We start from the raw sequence: 17,360 nt of genomic DNA, 5'->3' as shown, positions 1-17,360 counted from the left end.
CACCCCCTTCTCAGATTTGGCTGCACAACCGGCTTCTTATATTAAAATGAAGGGTTCTATATTTAGCAGATGGTAACAACACTGGGTCTGATTCAGAACTGATTACTGGGTTTGTGACGTCAGCCGGTCACTGACGCAGAGCTGTGGCAGGGTCAGAGTTACTCACATTTGCACAGACTGGGAAGTCATTGGATTGTTTGTGAATTGCGTATGGATCTGCAGCAGGTTGCGAATAGCGATCCATTCTCAATCCACGCGCATATTTGCTCAGGCGGGTTTACTTTCCGTCTGGGTGGCGGTTATCTACTCGCAGTTGACTGTAACTTTGCACATCAGCGATCAGGGTCTGAACCAGACCCCTTGTTTCGTCCTAATTAATTTATTCAAATGTATTATTAATTAATGCCGTCGCCATGCAGATAACATGAAGCCTTACCATGTAATTCTCCAACTTCTTCCAGAGGGTCCGGAACTCTGCGTTACTCAAGGTCCCGGTATTGTCCACCTGTACGCGCTGCAGTTAAGGCCGTTACCAGCGACAGAACGTTACATATTAATCAGATATGTGACCAGATCATACATAAGTAGAGTATGTTACATGTACTGCATGTTGCAGTCTTCCAATGTCACCGTATTACGTACCATTAATTACATTAAGCCCCTGTACACTCCCCTTGGAGAAGTCGCATCCAATCCCTGTTCAGCCTCCTGAAAGGTCATTAGATTGACCCTTATTAGGTTGACATGCATTGGGTAGACCACTAAAGGTCGACAGGGCTTAAGTTGACACTTTTTTTGTCCCAAATGTTAAAACAGTCGACATGGACACCATCATGCTATTATATTCTCCCTCACGCCCATTGTGAATGATAGGGCACGAAATACCACCTGTCAGCACATGTTGGCGCCAAAAAAATGTGAAAAACCCACGTTGCCCTTTTGACTGTTGACCTTGCCATTGTCAACATAATGCCTGTGTCGACTTTCGACCAGAGCCGGCGCTAGCCGCTCAGCAGAGGATGCAGTGCAGGGAGGCGCCGGGCAGGAGAGGCGCTCCCGTGCTGCATCCTCCTAGCTATATCATCTCTGCTGAGTGCTGTCTGTTGCTGTCGGTGTGCGCGCCGGAAGCTTTAGCTGATCTGTCCCTCCCAGCAACGAGTGCCTCCCATGCCCGTCCGCACAGGTTGGCAATTATTTCTGCATCCTCTCCCTGCTGCTGAGTTTCATCTCCTGCTACTAAGCACGGAACGGAACTCTTCCCCCTACACTCCGTTTACAAGCCCTCCCCCTCTCTACAAGCTGCTGCTGCACAGGGAGCCCGACAATGACCACAGAAAGACTTAACCCTCTAGCATCCTGCTGGTCTTCTACAGTAAGCTTCAATTCAAAAGTGTGTCCATTTAATTTTTTTTTATGTGTATGTATTGTATGTGTATATATGTACTGTATGTGTATGTATGTGTGTGTGTGTGTGTGTGTGTGTGTGTGTATCTTTTTATATTATATAGATACATACACTTATTCACTGTATATATCCTGCATTATTCTGCTATCTGTTGCACCCCAACTTCCTAATCTCACACCATTGACGCCCCCTTGTGTTCTCTACCTCTCTCCCTGCCACCCCTGTGCCCCCATTCTTGTGATTTTCAACCTGGCTGCCGTGGTCTTCAACCCGGCTGTGTTGTCTCTCTCCACTTCTCCCTCTATCCCACTACTCGGCAGCTACCTTTCTCCCACCCAGTGGCAGCTGTGGGTCTGTGTCGGCATCCATTTGACTGCGTCAGCATCCATATGTCAGCATCCTTGTGTCTGTGTGTCTGTTCCTGTCTGTGTGCCAGCATCCATGTGTCAGGGTATAGCATTGTATCAGCATCAGTGTGTCTGTGTGTCAACGTCATTGTGTCTGTGCATCATAATCAATGTATCAGCTTTTCAGCATCTGTTTGGGAATCAGCATCTGTGTCAGCTTGTCAGTGTCTGCCTGTGTGTCAGCATCTGTGTTTCTGTGTGTGTTCATGTTTGTATGCCAGTGTGCATTTCTCAATGCCTGTGTCACAGCATCCATGTATCAATGTCTGTGTGTCAGCGTGTACATGTCAGTGTAAGCATATGTCTGCATGTCTGTGTGTTAGAGTCCAGCTGCTCCTGCGTCCATGTGTGTCAATGGCTATCTGCTTGTCAGCTTCTGTGTGCAAGTGTGACAGGAGCTGTCTGTGTGTCAGTCTCCACATACATCTATGTGTGTGAGTCAGAGTTTGTATGTCAGAAAACATGTTAGCATCCATGTTTTTGTAAGCAGCTGTCTGTGTGTTACCATTTATATGTGTGTGCGTGTCGGCGGCTATCTGTGTGCCAACGTCCCTATCCCAGTCTGCCTGATCGCCCCTGTCATCTTAAGGACATGCCCCCAGGGACCCAGTAGTTTTTTTCTTTTATGTTTCTTTGTTTTGTGATTGAGGATTTGGAAACCCCCCCTCTCCTACCTTCTCTTTCCTCCCTGTGGCACCTGTGTGATAAACAGGCAGCAGTGACAGGCTTTATTCTGTAGGGGCACTACTAGTGTGGGCATTATGTGTAAGGGCCACTACTGATTTGGGCATTATGTGTATATAAATGACACTACTACTATCAGGGTTCGCAAATACTCGGTATACCGCGTTTTTTACCCAGTTTTGATGTGCAGGGACTCATTTTTTTTAAATGGCTGCGTCCCCTGGGACGCGCTCCTCCCTGTATGGCGTGCGCAGTATTCTTGCATATTCTCTGTGCAGGGATACTAGTCACAGTGGTGTGATGCGGTGCGCGGAGGGCTAGACCATATAGCCGAACAGTGAGGCCAGGGCGGAGTCAGTGCAGCACGTGAGAGGAGAGTGAGACCGTCTGCTCTTCTATCTGCCGCGGAGGACACCACCCAACCCGGCTGGGAAGCAGACAGACCGTGTGGATGATACAGCTGCCAGACACCTTGCTGCAACCGTGACCGCCCGTCGCTGCCAGAAGGAAACAGCTGCCGCCGGGGAGGACATCGCGACGGATGCTAAATGTATTACACCCGCCTGCTCCAGATCGGGATCATATGTAAGTGCATTGCTGGGGGAGAGGAGTGGCACTGTGGGACTCTAGTGAGGTGCAGGCTGAGGTGTGCAGCATGTCGGGAGAGAGGCGCAGGTGGGAGATAACTATGAGCTCTTCACAGCTGACAATATGTGAGTCAGCAGTGCAGCCGCCTCACCTCATATTGTCATCGAAGGTGACTAGTAGCACAGTCACAGCGGCACCTCATGTATTACATAATTTGTACTGCATGAATAAATTTCTGCTCCGATGCTACTAACTAATCCCGCCCCCTGACCTGCCGCCACTGTGCTCTCTGCCGTTATTACTCTGTAACGGCAGAGAGCACAGCGGCGGCAGGTCAGGGGGCGGGATTAGTTAGTAGCATCGGAGCAGCTAAGCAGCGGGGAATAAACGCTGTGCGCATGCGCACAGCGTCTATTCCCGTAGCCAGGGGGCTGGGGGCATGGCTAGAGGCTCACAGAGCCTCTGGGTCATGCCCCCATAGCGGCGAAATGGGGGCGTGACCTCGCGGGAGAGCCGCGATTATAGGCCACGCCCCCGAATTAGGCCACGCCCCCCGAAAATTTTGGCGCGCCTGCGGCGCGCAGCAACATCCCGTCTGCTGGTCAAACAAAGTTGGGGGGTATGTATTCATGCAGAACAAATTATGTAATACATGAGGTGCCGCTGTGACTGCAACTAGTCACCTTCGATGACAATATGAGGTGAGGCGGCTGCACTGCTGACTCACATATTGTCAGCTGTGAAGAGCTCATTGACAGCGGGCCAGCAGTGAACAAGTGTGCCCCCCTCCCCTCACACCCACCGCCGGAACACCCCCCACTGCACAGTGACCCTGCTGCCAGTACGGAATAGAGTGTAAGCTTGCAGCAGGGCCCTCTAACCTCCAAGTCTGTCTGTCGTTACCCAGTTTGTTTTATCTCTGTCTACCATTGTAAAGGCGCAACGGAATCTGCTGCACTTTATAAGAATGATAAGAATAACGTAATGACTGCCATAGGAAAGGAGTGAATTAAACATCCAAGGCTGTGTGTACACTATGGAGCATGTGACTCGGAGCCAATAGGAAAACAGGGGAGGGCAGAGTTAGCTGGGATAATAGGAACAGGGAAGGAGGAGTCTTCCTCTTTTCCCTGTGGAATTTCATCTGGATGGTTGGAGTGAGTACTGCTCCTGCTATAGCCTATTTCCTGGGGGATGGGGAGAGGGAATCCTTTGTTCTCACCACTGACCCTGCTGTAGATTTGCTCTTTTCCCTGTGGAATTTCTGGTGAGTGCAAGCTTTGTTTTTCCCCCTCCCTGGCCCTCCTGTAGTTTAGAGCCTTAGGCTTTTTCTCTGGACTTTGAACTAAACCATTGTTAGATGGTTAGTTAACCTTTCTGGGTAAGGGTTAAACACTTTTCCCTGTGGAATTTCACTGGAATGGTCATGGTGAGTGATGTCCTTTATTTACACTATTAGGCCTTACTGCAGTGCTAGCATACACAATTAGCTAACTAATAGAGCAGTTGCACTTAGGTGGCCATGAGATTAGCAGGGTATTGCAGGGAACGTAGAGCAGATAACAGAGCCGGGAGAAGTTTTGGAGGAAGTCTTTTGTCTTCCACTGTGACCCTGCTGTAAAATCTAGGCCGGGGTTTAACTAGCCTGCATGGATCCAGCCATTTTGATTAGCTGCTTATTCTACGGCCAGGGGGATTGTTGCTGGGGTTGTTGCCTCCCCCTTGTTGTTTGTTTTGTGCCCGCATGCCCGCTAAAACAATGGCGACCACATCGCCCCTTCTGACCGCCCGCACGCTTTATTGCGGCTGCCGGTCCGAGCTTCAAAGCCTCAGAGACAACGCTCTGTTCCCCACGGCGCCCCGCTGCTGCCACGCAATGCCGGTCCATTAGCAAGGCACTGGACAGTGCCGCAGCGACCGACACATCAGCTGTGTAGCCGCAGCACCGCGCATTGTTCCCTCTTACCTACGTCCGCCTGCCGGGTCCCTCTGCGGCAGAATCCAGGGGTAATGCAGCGACGGGGCTGCCATACACACCCACCCGTGGATGGCGGAAGGGGGGGGGAGAGCGCATGCGATCACGACGCTGGGGGGGAGCACCGGGTTAGGCGCCGGAGGGAGCCAGGGCAGCAGAAGCACCATGGCTCCAACCGGCAAGGCCTCGCAGGGAGCCGGAAGCCGCGGGTCAAGGGTCAGCGGGGGGGTCGGCACGGGAAAAGCAGCACGGGGGGGGTTGCGTAATGCCAGCAACAGCAACAATCATAACAGGGGGAGCCGGATCAGACACTCAAGGGCGCTGACGGCACGCACTCACCTCAAGGAATATGAGGCGGGGGAAAGCGGGGCTCAGAGGCAGAGGAACACTCTAGGTCTTTTCCAAGGTCTGGTAGTGAATCTAGAGCAATCCCACCTGCCCCCGCATTGGACCCCTCACTCCTCTCTATTTTCCTTAAAGGGAGCCCTACATGGCAGGGGTTTAACACTGCTAAAGGGGGGATCTTCATGGGAAAATAGGAAAGAATAGGAAAGCAAAGGCAGAGGCTGGAGAGGCCTGGCAGGGAAAAGGGGATAACTTGGACTGCCATGCTTTATAGTTATCCGTTGGCCCATCCGTCTGCCCAATTAACCTAACAGCATGTTTTTAGAGTGTGTGAGGAAACCCTGAGTAACTGCGGGAGGCACACATTACACTGTTATATTTTGCCTCAAAATAACTGCATCGGGCCTCACCTACATTGGGATATAAGGCAATTTAAAATAAAAAATAATAATAATAATTCCCCTCAGATGTAGCAGTACACACCCACGCTTCTAAGTGCCACGTACACAAGCTTTACTTATAGGGAACTAGACACGCCGCCTCATAAGGCACCGTGCAAAAATTATTCGACCAACTATCATCTCCCTGAAACCAGTAGTCAAAGTAGCTTAGTATATCCCAACCGCTGGTTAGGACACGGAGGCCACATAGATGTAATATGGCAATTGATTGCACCCCTGCCAGGGGCCTCCTAGGTTAATGGCCCACCCCCAGGACAGAGGGACGGCATTAGGTTTATATACTGTCACAATTGTAAAAAAGAAAAAGCATGCTGGTACAGTATGTTTTTAAACGGTTGAACAAGGTATTGCAATTACGCAATAAGCCAGCTAGTAGCAGTGATGCTAACCACTGTACTGCCATACTGCACAGATGCTGCCATATTGCCCACTGGCAGCAATTTCCTGCTATAATTGCTACGTTTGAATATTGATTTAATTAATTATTTAGAGTTTCCCGTATAGTGCAGCAGATTCTGTTGCGCTTCACAGCGGTAGACAGTGATAAAACAAACTGGGTACAAGTTAACAAGGTATACATATTCTGTCATATTGTCCACTAACAGCAATCTCTTTCTATAATTGACACGTTTGCCCTTTGTGTTTTTTATGTCACAATAAGATCAGCCGCAATCCCTAGGTATACAGTAAAAGGCGTTTGGCTCAGGGATCACCGTTCTCCAGGGCATTTGTCTGGAAGTTGCAGCCTTATAACGGCATAATAAATAGACTACATAATATGATGGTGGAAGTACAGGGCAACGCATATTAAGTTAATCAAAAGCAACAGCCTTTAACGGTGAGAGCAGCTATATTCTAGGACAGGAGTCAAACTTCCTTCTACAATTGTCACATTTGCGCATTGACCATTGATTTGCAGTTTCCTATATATCGCAGCAGATTCTGTTGCGCTCTACAATCAGAGACAAGGGGAAATCAAACGGGGTAACAACAGACAGATTGGGAAGTGGGAGGGCCCTGCTTCAAGCTTACAATCTGCAGATATTCTGTCATATTGCCCACTAACCGCAATCTCTTGCTATAATTGACACTTGGCCCCTTGGTGTTTTATATCTCAACAAGATCAGCCGCAATCCCTAGGTATACAGTGGTTAATAAAAGGTGTTTTGTCTCAGGGATCACTGTTATCCAGGCATTGGTCTAGAAATTGAGGCCTTATAACGGCATAATAAATAGATGACATAATATGACAGTAGATGCACGGGGCGCAGCACAATGAGTATTGAAGAGCACTAGCCTTTAATGGTCGATTAGCTACATTCTAGGACAGAAGAGCCGCCATCTGCTACTCAGATCTGCTATTAAATAACAGCAACGGAAAAATTATGCCGTGCTCGGCCGCAGAACCCAGAAGTTAGGTGCGTGGACAGAGCTAGGTTCCCGCTCAGATATTCCCTAGGGCTTGGCAACAAGCAGCAACATAGGTAAAGCTAACACCGCCAGCATTACAATATTAACCAACAGTCCCAATTATAATATTCCACACTCATACTTGTACATGCATGGGGTGCTGACAGCAAAATGAGCATTAGTGGGCATATGCGTCCATATAGAAGGAAATATAGAATTTAAGATCCAGGGCAGTGCGCTATGGGTAAAAGGTTCCCTAGAAAGCACTATGTTATATGGGAACAATATGAATCACCGCTAGTAGCAATTGCAGGAATACATACATTGGGATGATAGCATCCTTCAACCTATTATTCGCTAGCCATAGCGTAAGGAGCTGGCGTATATGGCCATATGTCGCAATACCCATTTTTGAAACCCCCCCCCCCCCCCAAATCCTACTTCACCCTCTGCGGATCGCACTATGTATTAGTGTATAACATAGCTCCAGCATCAGGGAAGTGTGAGGGCAGTAGGACAGGGACCAGTCACATGTCTCCACAGATGACAAATGGCTCGAGAAAACGTGGAAGAAATGGGAAATCGAATCCAAATCGAACACTGAGGTTGATGAGGTGTGGACAGCCGAGTCAGAGCAAGCAGGTGACGGTCCTTCCAGTGGTGAGACAATGTTTTTTAGTGTTCTTCCCTTTCTGCGCATGCTGGGCCTCACACCAGCCACTCTTGATAGAAAGGGGCCGGAAGTAAGTAGCACGGCTAGGGCTCCCAAGGGCACAGCCAGCCAGGTATGCCAGTAGGCGGGCGAGCAAGCAAGGACACAGCAATAAGAGCAGGAGGGCGGCTTGGCCAGGGGTGGTCCAATACGGCTACACCGCAGATATGCGAGGCTTGAAAGAGAGCCGCAGGCACAACAGCCAATTACAGATATACGTCATGGCCCTTTCTTTCTAAAAGAAACACGGCTTAATGTGGAAGCTCACAGATCAGGGGGCCCACGGCCATCGCTACAGGGCAACCTTCACAATGGTTACAGCAGCCTTCAGCGGCGCAGTATTGTAATCCCTCTTACTTAACTACAGTAAGGGGAGTAAGTGGGGCTAAAAAGGGACATGCCGACCTTAAGGGGTCTAATGCATACTAGCGCAGCAAGGGAAGCTGCGGGCCCTAACCTGTAAGTGGTCAGTTGGCCATGGGCACAGCATGGAAGCTGGGGGCCCACGACCTTGACTGGTCCGATGCATGTTAGCGCAGCAGGGAAGCTGCGGGCCCTGACCGGTAAGTGGTCAGTTGGCCATGGGCACAGCATGGAAGCTGGGGGCCCACGACCTTGACTGGTCCGATGCATATTAGCGCAGCAGGAAAGCTGCGGGCCCTGACCTGTAAGTGGTCAGATGGCCATTGGGCACAGCAGGGAAGCTGCGGGCCCTGACCTAGAAGTGGGGTACCCATTCAGCTGGATGTTGCGCTGATGCCTTGAAGGGTGGCCTCTCACTAAGGGAATTCTGCACACACTCTCACAGAATAGGGGCGGCTACAACAGCGGCAAGGGCAGGCCGCACGGCGGAAGAGTTTGAGGCTTTAGGCCGATGGCGTTCCGCTTGTTACAATAAGTACATCTGCCCGCATCTACTGCCATGAGGGCAGTGCGCCAGCCTAATTGCGCTAGCGCTTGGGTGGATGTTTGTATGTCAAGTGTGCCCATCCTACTCGGGGATTAACTACGCTCTGTTGTTGGGCAGAGCGTCCGGAGTTTTCACGCTTTTTTACCTGAACTGACAGACTGAATTCTATAGTCAATAGTCCCTCAGCAGGTCCAGACGTTTTTGTCCTCCGGCCGAGTAATCCCCATTCCCCAGAACCCTTCCCCCTTTGTGTCAGAAATGGGCGTTCTATTGGTACTTTACCAAATTATATGCTACCAAAATTGGGCATCAGAAATTTTTATTTTCTTTGGCAGATCCTCCTAAAATACGCTAACATATCATAGCCTTACAAACCAGTGCACAATTCTTGTACCTAGCGCAGCAGGGACGCTGCGGGCCCTGACCGGTAAGTGGTCAGTTGGCCATGGGCACAGCATGGAAGCTGGGGGCCCACGACCTTGAGTGGTCTGATGCATATTAGCACAGCATCAAAGCTGCGGGCCCTGACCTGTAAGTGGTCAGTTGGCCATTGGGCACAGCATGGAAGCTGTGGGCCCACGACCCTGAGTGGTCTGATGCATATTAGCGCAGCAGGGAAGCTGCGGGCCCTGACCTGTAAGTGGTCAGTTGCCCATTGGGCACAGCATGGAAGCTGTGGGGCCCATGACCTTGAGTGGTCGGATGCATGTTAGCGCAGCAGGGAAGCTGCGGGCCCTGACCTAGAAGGGGTCAGTTGGCCAAGGGCACAGCATGGAAGCTGTGGGCCCATGACCTCGAGTGGTCTGACCCACACTAGCGCAGCAGGGAAGCTGCAGGCCCTGACCTGGAGCGGTCCGGTGGCCTTTCCCGGTTAGAATCCCCTATGTAAGGAAAGGGAGGCTCAGAGTTGAGGAGGATCTATTTCTAGGAGCGTCCTTATGGTGCTCTAGTCTGGTGGCGGGGCGGGGGTGTCCTGGGACCAGGACCCCCGCTTTGGCGGGAAAGAACGGCAGATTAATTGATTTAGGCCTTCAGTAAGCGATGTTTATACATCACATCGGTTGTTCTCGGTGCGCTCACCTCCATTGACTATAGGCCTGCGCTAGATCTCCCGCTCGGGGGGCAGCGAGACCACCCAGTCGGGTGGCAGTCAATGGAGTAGGTGGAGCCATACCGCTTGTGTAGGGAATACGTCATTACATACGTCAGTCGTGGGATGGAGCTTAGATCACTAGCCGTTCTTTCTGGGCCACCATTTAATTAAGGAATTCTAATACAAGCAATTAGCTTAAAGTGTTTTCAATAAATTCAGCTAACAATTTCTGCCAAACCCAAGTCTCCGAGTCGTTATTTCAGGTTTATATAAGTAAATGTTGAAATATGAAAATGTATACATGCACAAGGTCACACATCAGCTGCTAGGATGTTTAGAATAACGTAATGACTGCCATAGGAAAGGAGTGAATTAAACATCCAAGGCTGTGTGTACACTATGGAGCATGTGACTCGGAGCCAATAGGAAAACAGGGGAGGGCAGAGTTAGCTGGGATAATAGGAACAGGGAAGGAGGAGTCTTCCTCTTTTCCCTGTGGAATTTCCCACCCTACCCGCCCTATTACGATTTAGTAAGGGGGGGATAAAGGGGGGCTGTAAACGCGTTGGCTGAAAGGCGGGAAAGAACGGCAGATTAATTGATTTAGGCCTTCAGTAAGCGATGTTTATACATCACATCGGTTGTTCTCGGTGCGCTCACCTCCATTGACTATAGGCCTGCGCTAGATCTCCCGCTCGGGGGGCAGCGAGACCACCCAGTCGGGTGGCAGTCAATGGAGTAGGTGGAGCCATACCGCTTGTGTAGGGAATACGTCATTACATACGTCAGTCGTGGGATGGAGCTTAGATCACTAGCCGTTCTTTCTGGGCCACCATTTAATTAAGGAATTCTAATACAAGCAATTAGCTTAAAGTGTTTTCAATAAATTCAGCTAACAATTTCTGCCAAACCCAAGTCTCCGAGTCGTTATTTCAGGTTTATATAAGTAAATGTTGAAATATGAAAATGTATACATGCACAAGGTCACACATCAGCTGCTAGGATGTTTATAGAACCTTCATTTCTGTTGGGACTCAGAAAAGGTCAGGTAGGACCCCAAATTTTAGATGTGAAGGGTCCCCGGGACCCACTTTTTTGGCTGGTTTTCGCGAACACTGACTATAGATGTGTAGAACTTGCACTTCTACTGTAGACATTATGGGGCACTGCTGTGGACATTATTTGTATAAACATTACTACTACTACTGTGGGCATTTTGGGTATAAGCGGCACAACTACTATGTGCTATTTGTGTATAAGAGGCACTAGACTTATGTCCGGTATAAGGGCACTACTGTAGACATTGTTTATAACTAACACTACAGTGGATATTGTATATAAATTGCACTACAGTGTGTTATACATGTGTACTACTGTGTGTTGTAATGTAAATTAGGCACTACTGTATGACACCGTAAGGGGCATTACCGCAAGACATAATGTGAATAAGGGGAAATACTGTGTGTTTTAACGTAAATAAAATTGTGGTACAGTACTGTTTGGCATCATTTGAATTGGAGCTACTATTCTGTGGGCAAAACCTTTCCTTGTGAGAACACATCCTTTTTCTGGTGCACTCCTTCAGCTTGCTCTGTCCTTTTATTAGCTATGGTAGAGAGGGCGCAAATTTATAGTTTGCAGGTAGGCGCCAAACACCCTAGCACCGGCCCTGCTTTCGACCCTGTTGACCTTAGCCATGTTGACTTATTTTGTGTCGATCTTTGCCATGTTGACCTTCTGTGTATGTCAACCTAATGCTTGTGTCAACCCAATGTATGTCAACCTAATGCTTGTGTCGACCTTTTGACCCTGTCAACCTTAGGCATGTCAACCTTTTTCATGTGCTGACCTAAGGCCTGTTAACTGTTAACAATTACTGGTCGAACTTAATACTGTATAACATACATCACATGTGGTCCCCGTTCCCTGAATCCGGGAGGGGGTCTGACCCGGAGATCTTCAGTGCAGTACGTGTGATCTCTGGCTCCAGTCTGATAAGGATGGAACCGCGCATCGGATGTCACACACATGCTATTTGGGCCGATTTTACGCGATTTCTCATCCCGATCCGCTGGAATTGTGTGTAACTGGACATAAATCGCATAGTGTATGGGGGCCTGTTTAGAGGTTTGACTGCTCTCAGCACTGGCTCCTGATTGGCTTTGAATCATCACATGATATTAATTCACCCCACCATGAACAGTACATTGAGGATTTGAGACATTCTGTGGATATCACAGGGTTGCCGACTTTCAAAAAATCTTTCATTACGATTTTTGGGGGTGGGGCTTAACCGTGACGTCATTAAGCCCCGCCCCCATTGCGGGAAATAGTCTAAATAACTGATATCCATGGAGGGGGCGGGGCTAAAACGACATGATTGTGCCGTTTTAGCTCCGCCCCCTCCCCTGAGACCCGCGGATTGCGGCATATAAATGCCGCGATCGGGGGGCTCAGTGGGGGTCCCCCTGATTCCGGGAGGGCTGCCCACCCTTCCGGGGGCCGGGAGGAAGGACCCGATTTTCGGGAGACTCCCGCAAATTCCGGGAGGGTCGGCAACCCTGGGATATCAGTCTGCTAGGACTGAGGCCAGTGGCAGAACTTGTGAGTGGATCACCCCTCCATTCCAACCCAAGTTCACAATATGTGACATAGCAGTGGCATACTTACCTACCCTCCCAGAATGGACGGGAGGGTCCCGAAAATGTGGTCTCCCTCCCCCCCTTGGAAGGGCGGGCAAGCCTCCCACATGTAGCAGGCCACCCGCACCCCCTCCCTCTGCCGGACAAATGCCGGCATTTGCAGCTCTTTCGGGAGGGGGGGGGGGGGCTAAAATGATGCAAATTGTGCCATTTAGTACTAGCATCTCCCTCAGCATTTACCGGGATGGGGGCAGAATGATGGCACCCCCCAGAAAAGCTGCAGAGAGTCTCCTCTCTGGGCTTCTCCCAGTGTAGGAGAATCTTAAGGTACAGTAAGCAAGTATGAGCATTGGGTGACAGAAGAGAGTCCTGGTGCAATGTACCTGCTGCACCAGAGGTAGTTCCGCCTCTGTTGGGGTGACTGTGCCTATCCTGTTATTACAAGTGCCACATTAACTTTCTCATACCACACCCAGCAGACCCAAATATCAAGTCCTTGGGGCGGATATACTATGCCCTCGAGAGGTATAAAGTTTAGGGAAATAAAGTTCCATGCACCCAGCCCCTAACTGTCATTTTTCAAATACAGATTGGGACATAGCAGTTATTAGTTGATTGGCGGGTACGTTATCTCTGACTGCCTCAAGGTCCCCATACATGCTGCGATAGCAGCGTGTCATCGGGCAGATCACATCGCAATGCATGTGTTTTGCGTGCAATGTGATGCGATCCGTGGGCAATACAAGAAGTATGCGCAGCACATACTTTTGTACTGTGCAATGCGATGACTGCGGGAGCACGCATCGCATCACGTCGCATCGTATGCTGCTATCGCAGCATGTATGGGGAATGGGGACCTTTAACATGAGATAAATGCAAGGGTGATAAAGAGAGATAGACAGCCAGCCAATCAGCTCCTTACTGACTTTTTTCAAACACAGGCTGTAACATGGCAGTTAGCAGGTGATTGGCTGGGCGTTTATCTCTCCTTATCATCCTGGCATTTATCTCTTGTTAAGGCTTAATACATCTGCCCTACAAAGCCTTAGTACATCTCCCTCCTTGTCCTCTTTTCTGACAGTGAGAACTTCCCTTCACATTAACAAACAATATAAATATGGCAATTCAAGGAGGGAGACCATCCGAAATTGGACATTACTTATAAATGGGATACTGTATATGACAGTATCACATATATCTCTGAAAGGATACATCCATCAGATTAATCATTTCCCAGCAGGTTCTCAGAGAAAGTCCATCAGATTTGATATCAGGGCCTACACAGAGAAATGCGTGGGTTTACATTTACATTTTAGATATGTCTTTACATTTCCTACGAAGCACACAGAGACACATGGCGTAAAATGCGCCTACTGTACCACAACTTACGTGCCAACAGCCTCTGGTTCAGGACACTCCTCAGTTCCTCCACATTATATTCAACTTCCTGATGGAGAAACGTGCAGTAAGAATGCCGCAAGTAGTAGATCATTCCCAGCATAGGCGAATCTAAAGGGTGGTCCGGGGGTGCACCGGACCTCCCATTAGACCGCCACCAGCATAAAATTTAGAAGAAAAAGAAATGACGCCCTCCCTCCCTCCATCCGCCGACGCCTACGCGTCCCTCCATATCCCGCCGGCTGCTGCCCGTCCCTCCGTCTCCCGCCGCCGCCCGACTGTCCCTCAGTCTTCCGCCGCCTGTGCTGCAGCCTTCCCCTGAGAGACAGACACTAGAAGTCATATTTCACCTCTAGCGTCTGACAGGGAGCACAGTGCTAAGCGCTGCAGCGCTGTGCTTCCTGTCAGACGCTAGAGGTGAAATATGACCTCTAGTGTCTGTCTCCTCAGAGGAGGAGGAAGCATGTGCCCCCTGTCATTCTAATGCTGTGTACACACGGGTCTATATGATTGCTGGGGATATATAGTGCTAGCAATATATCCCCAGCAATCATATTGCTAGTGTCTCCTTTTCATCAGCAATGAAAAGGAGACACTGCTACGGGGCGGAGGAGGAGCGCAGCAGCAGGTGACGGGAGGAGGGAGGGAACAGCGTCGCAGGGCATGGGAGAACAGCGCTGATTTCTCCGGCGCTGACCTCCTGCCCGGCGATCGCTGGGGGAAGCCGCTGGTCGCAGGAGCATGCTCCTGCGACCAGCGACCATGAAGGGCTGGCCGCGGAAGCGCGCTCCCAGCCATCTATCGCCGGCTGCACATGAAATCACTGGCAATATGGTCGCTGAGCGACCATTTTGCCAGCGATTTCATACATAATTGCACCCGTATGTACCCACCTTAAGGCCACATTGGGAACCACGGCCACAGCCTCCTCCTCCATGGAAGCTGCAGCTTCCATGGGATTACCACCTCACCCTCCTCCTCCACAGGACCCGCCTCAGCCTCCTCCACGGGACCACTGCTGACTGACACTGACCATCGGGCTGCTGCCATAGGTACAACTCTTGTATACTGTATTCTTATATTCTATATATCTTTCCCCCACTCTTCGCTATCTCTCTTTCTCTCCCTCTCCCCCCCCTCACTCTCCCTCTTTGCACTCTCCTGTCTCTCTCTCTCTGTTTCTCCCCTCCATCTCCCCCCCCTCTCTCTCCCCTCTCTCTCTGTCTCTCCCCTCTCTCTGTCTGTCCCCTCTCTCTCTGTCTCTCCCCCCCCCCTCTCTCTCTCTCTCTCTCTCTCTCTCTCTCTCCTCTCTCTCTCCCCTCTCTCTCTCTCTGTCTCTCCTCTCTCTCTCTCTCCATCTCCCCTCTCTCTCTCTGCACTGTCACTGTTCCTGTACTACGGCTTTTCTAGTATATGTAGTGGTCGAAGTGGGCCAGTATACAGCGGTATGTCATACCGGCACTTCTTCGACCACTGACCGGCACGGCTAATCTACACTTATAATTCCCTATGTTAGTAGCCCACATGCGCTGCCCGCACCCATCCTGTCACTCAACGGTAACTGTTTTATTAGTGCCAGCCCAGTGTCTCCCCCCCTTCCCTCCCCAACCATCTGCCTGCATCTACCCACTCCAGTCACAATGCCCCCCTTCCTCTAATTCAGCTCAGTGTCCACTTTCTCAGGCCTAGTGTCCCTCCCCCCCTTTCTCAATCCGCCCCTTCCCTACCAGCCCATTGTCACCTGGGCCACCACCTCACTGACCTCTCATGGTCTCCTTTCCTGGCCACCCTCTGCCTCTCCCCTCCACTGACTGTCTCTTACTATCACTCTGCCTGTCACCCTCTTCGTCTTCCCATCGCCCTATCTCACTATCATCATGGGTGCTATATATTGGGAATCATTCGACAATAGCTATGGGCACCCTGGTGTGTTGAGCCCGGGTCTCTTCCCTGCTGCTGATCGGAGCCCACATGGGGTGTGCTGGCTCTTCTTTCTGCCATTGATGGAGCCCTGCCGAGGTGCTCCCAGTGAATGTACATGATGCATGTCAGGTAAGCTTTAATATTTAACCTGTGCCACCCCATCTTCCCGAAAGTACTCCCACCCTGCATCCCTGGTGTCCCTGTCCCTGCCTCCCCCTGGTCCCTGTCCCTGCCTCCCCCTGGTCCCTGTCCCTGCCTCCCCCTGGTCCCTGTCCCTGCCTCCCCCTGGTCCCTGTCTCTGCCTCCCCCTGGTCACTGTCTCCCCCCGGTCCCTGTCCCAGTCCAGGTGCCAGGATTTGAATTTCAGCTTAGTCCGGGTACCAGGATTTGAATTTCGGCTCAGTCCAGGTAATAGGGTTTGAATTTTGGCTTCGTCCATGTAACAGAATTTGAATTTTGGCTCAGTCTAGGGGCATGATGTGAATGTTTGCTCAGTCCAGGTGACATGATGTGAATTTTGTCACTTTCATTTTGGCAAGGTGCTCACACACAGAGCGATCCTGTTTTGTGAGGCGAAGGGTGGTTCCCCCAAAAAGTATGTGCTGCATGTACTTTTTAAACTAGATCGCTTTGCATCTAGTTCAAAACACACGGAGCACATCGCTCCATGTATGGGCACCTTAAAATGAATTTTTGCTCTATCCGGGTGGTGTAATGTGATTTTTTTTTTTGTTCATTCCATTTGAATTTTGGCTCATTGTGTGTCGATTAAGGTGAATTTTGACCAAATTGAAATATGGCATGGCACACTACACTCAAGGACACACACCCTTTTAAGAGGCCACGCCCCCTCTCCCCTGGCACAGACCCTCACTTTTCCATACCCCCCACTTTAAAATTTCCACTTCGACCACTGAGTATATGTGTATCTTGTTTTATGTGAGTGGGCCAAATGATACTCCCAGCCTTCGGCCCAGGGTATATGCCGTATGGGGAGAGGAGGAGGTTTCTGTATGTGCCATGCTGGTATTGCGGAGTTTGCTAAAATGTGTAATGGGCATTACGGTGTGTGGTCTAAAGTGTAATACCACTCCCTTTTTTGTGATACCAGGCCTCCTTTCCATGAGGCCACGCCCCCTTTTTGACACACGGCTTCACCGCACAAAGGTCCGCCCTGCTTGTGTATTTGGATTTGGGACCACCCATTACCATAATTCTAGATTTGCCTATGATTCCCAGCGATTAATAACAAATTATACTGTATAGATGTAACGTCATTGCTGAATACAGGCCAATCGCAGTACTGCACATGGTTCTGCACCCCAGTCCTTGCTGAATATGGGCTAATCACAGTACTGTGCCTGGTTCTGTGCGCCACTCCTTGCTGTATACGGGCTAATCGCATTA

General features: G+C 50.1%; 1 long non-coding RNA gene across 1 annotated transcript; it reads right to left on the bottom strand.

Moving 5' to 3' along the window:
* Positions 1-437: 437 nt before the first annotated feature.
* On the bottom strand, positions 438-14,086 carry LOC146063310 (uncharacterized). Its single transcript, XR_014471568.1, has 3 exons — positions 14,022-14,086; positions 13,845-13,909; positions 438-505 (listed from the first exon to the last, which is right to left on the bottom strand). It is a non-coding gene; the product is annotated as an uncharacterized LOC146063310 (long non-coding RNA).
* Positions 14,087-17,360: the final 3,274 nt, after the last annotated feature.

Source organism: Crinia signifera, chromosome 3, assembly GCF_055691185.1.
Source record: "Crinia signifera chromosome 3, ASM5569118v1, whole genome shotgun sequence".
In the NCBI taxonomy this organism is placed as follows: Eukaryota; Metazoa; Chordata; class Amphibia; order Anura; family Myobatrachidae; genus Crinia; species Crinia signifera.
This window is presented reverse-complemented; position numbering and strand designations above follow the sequence as displayed.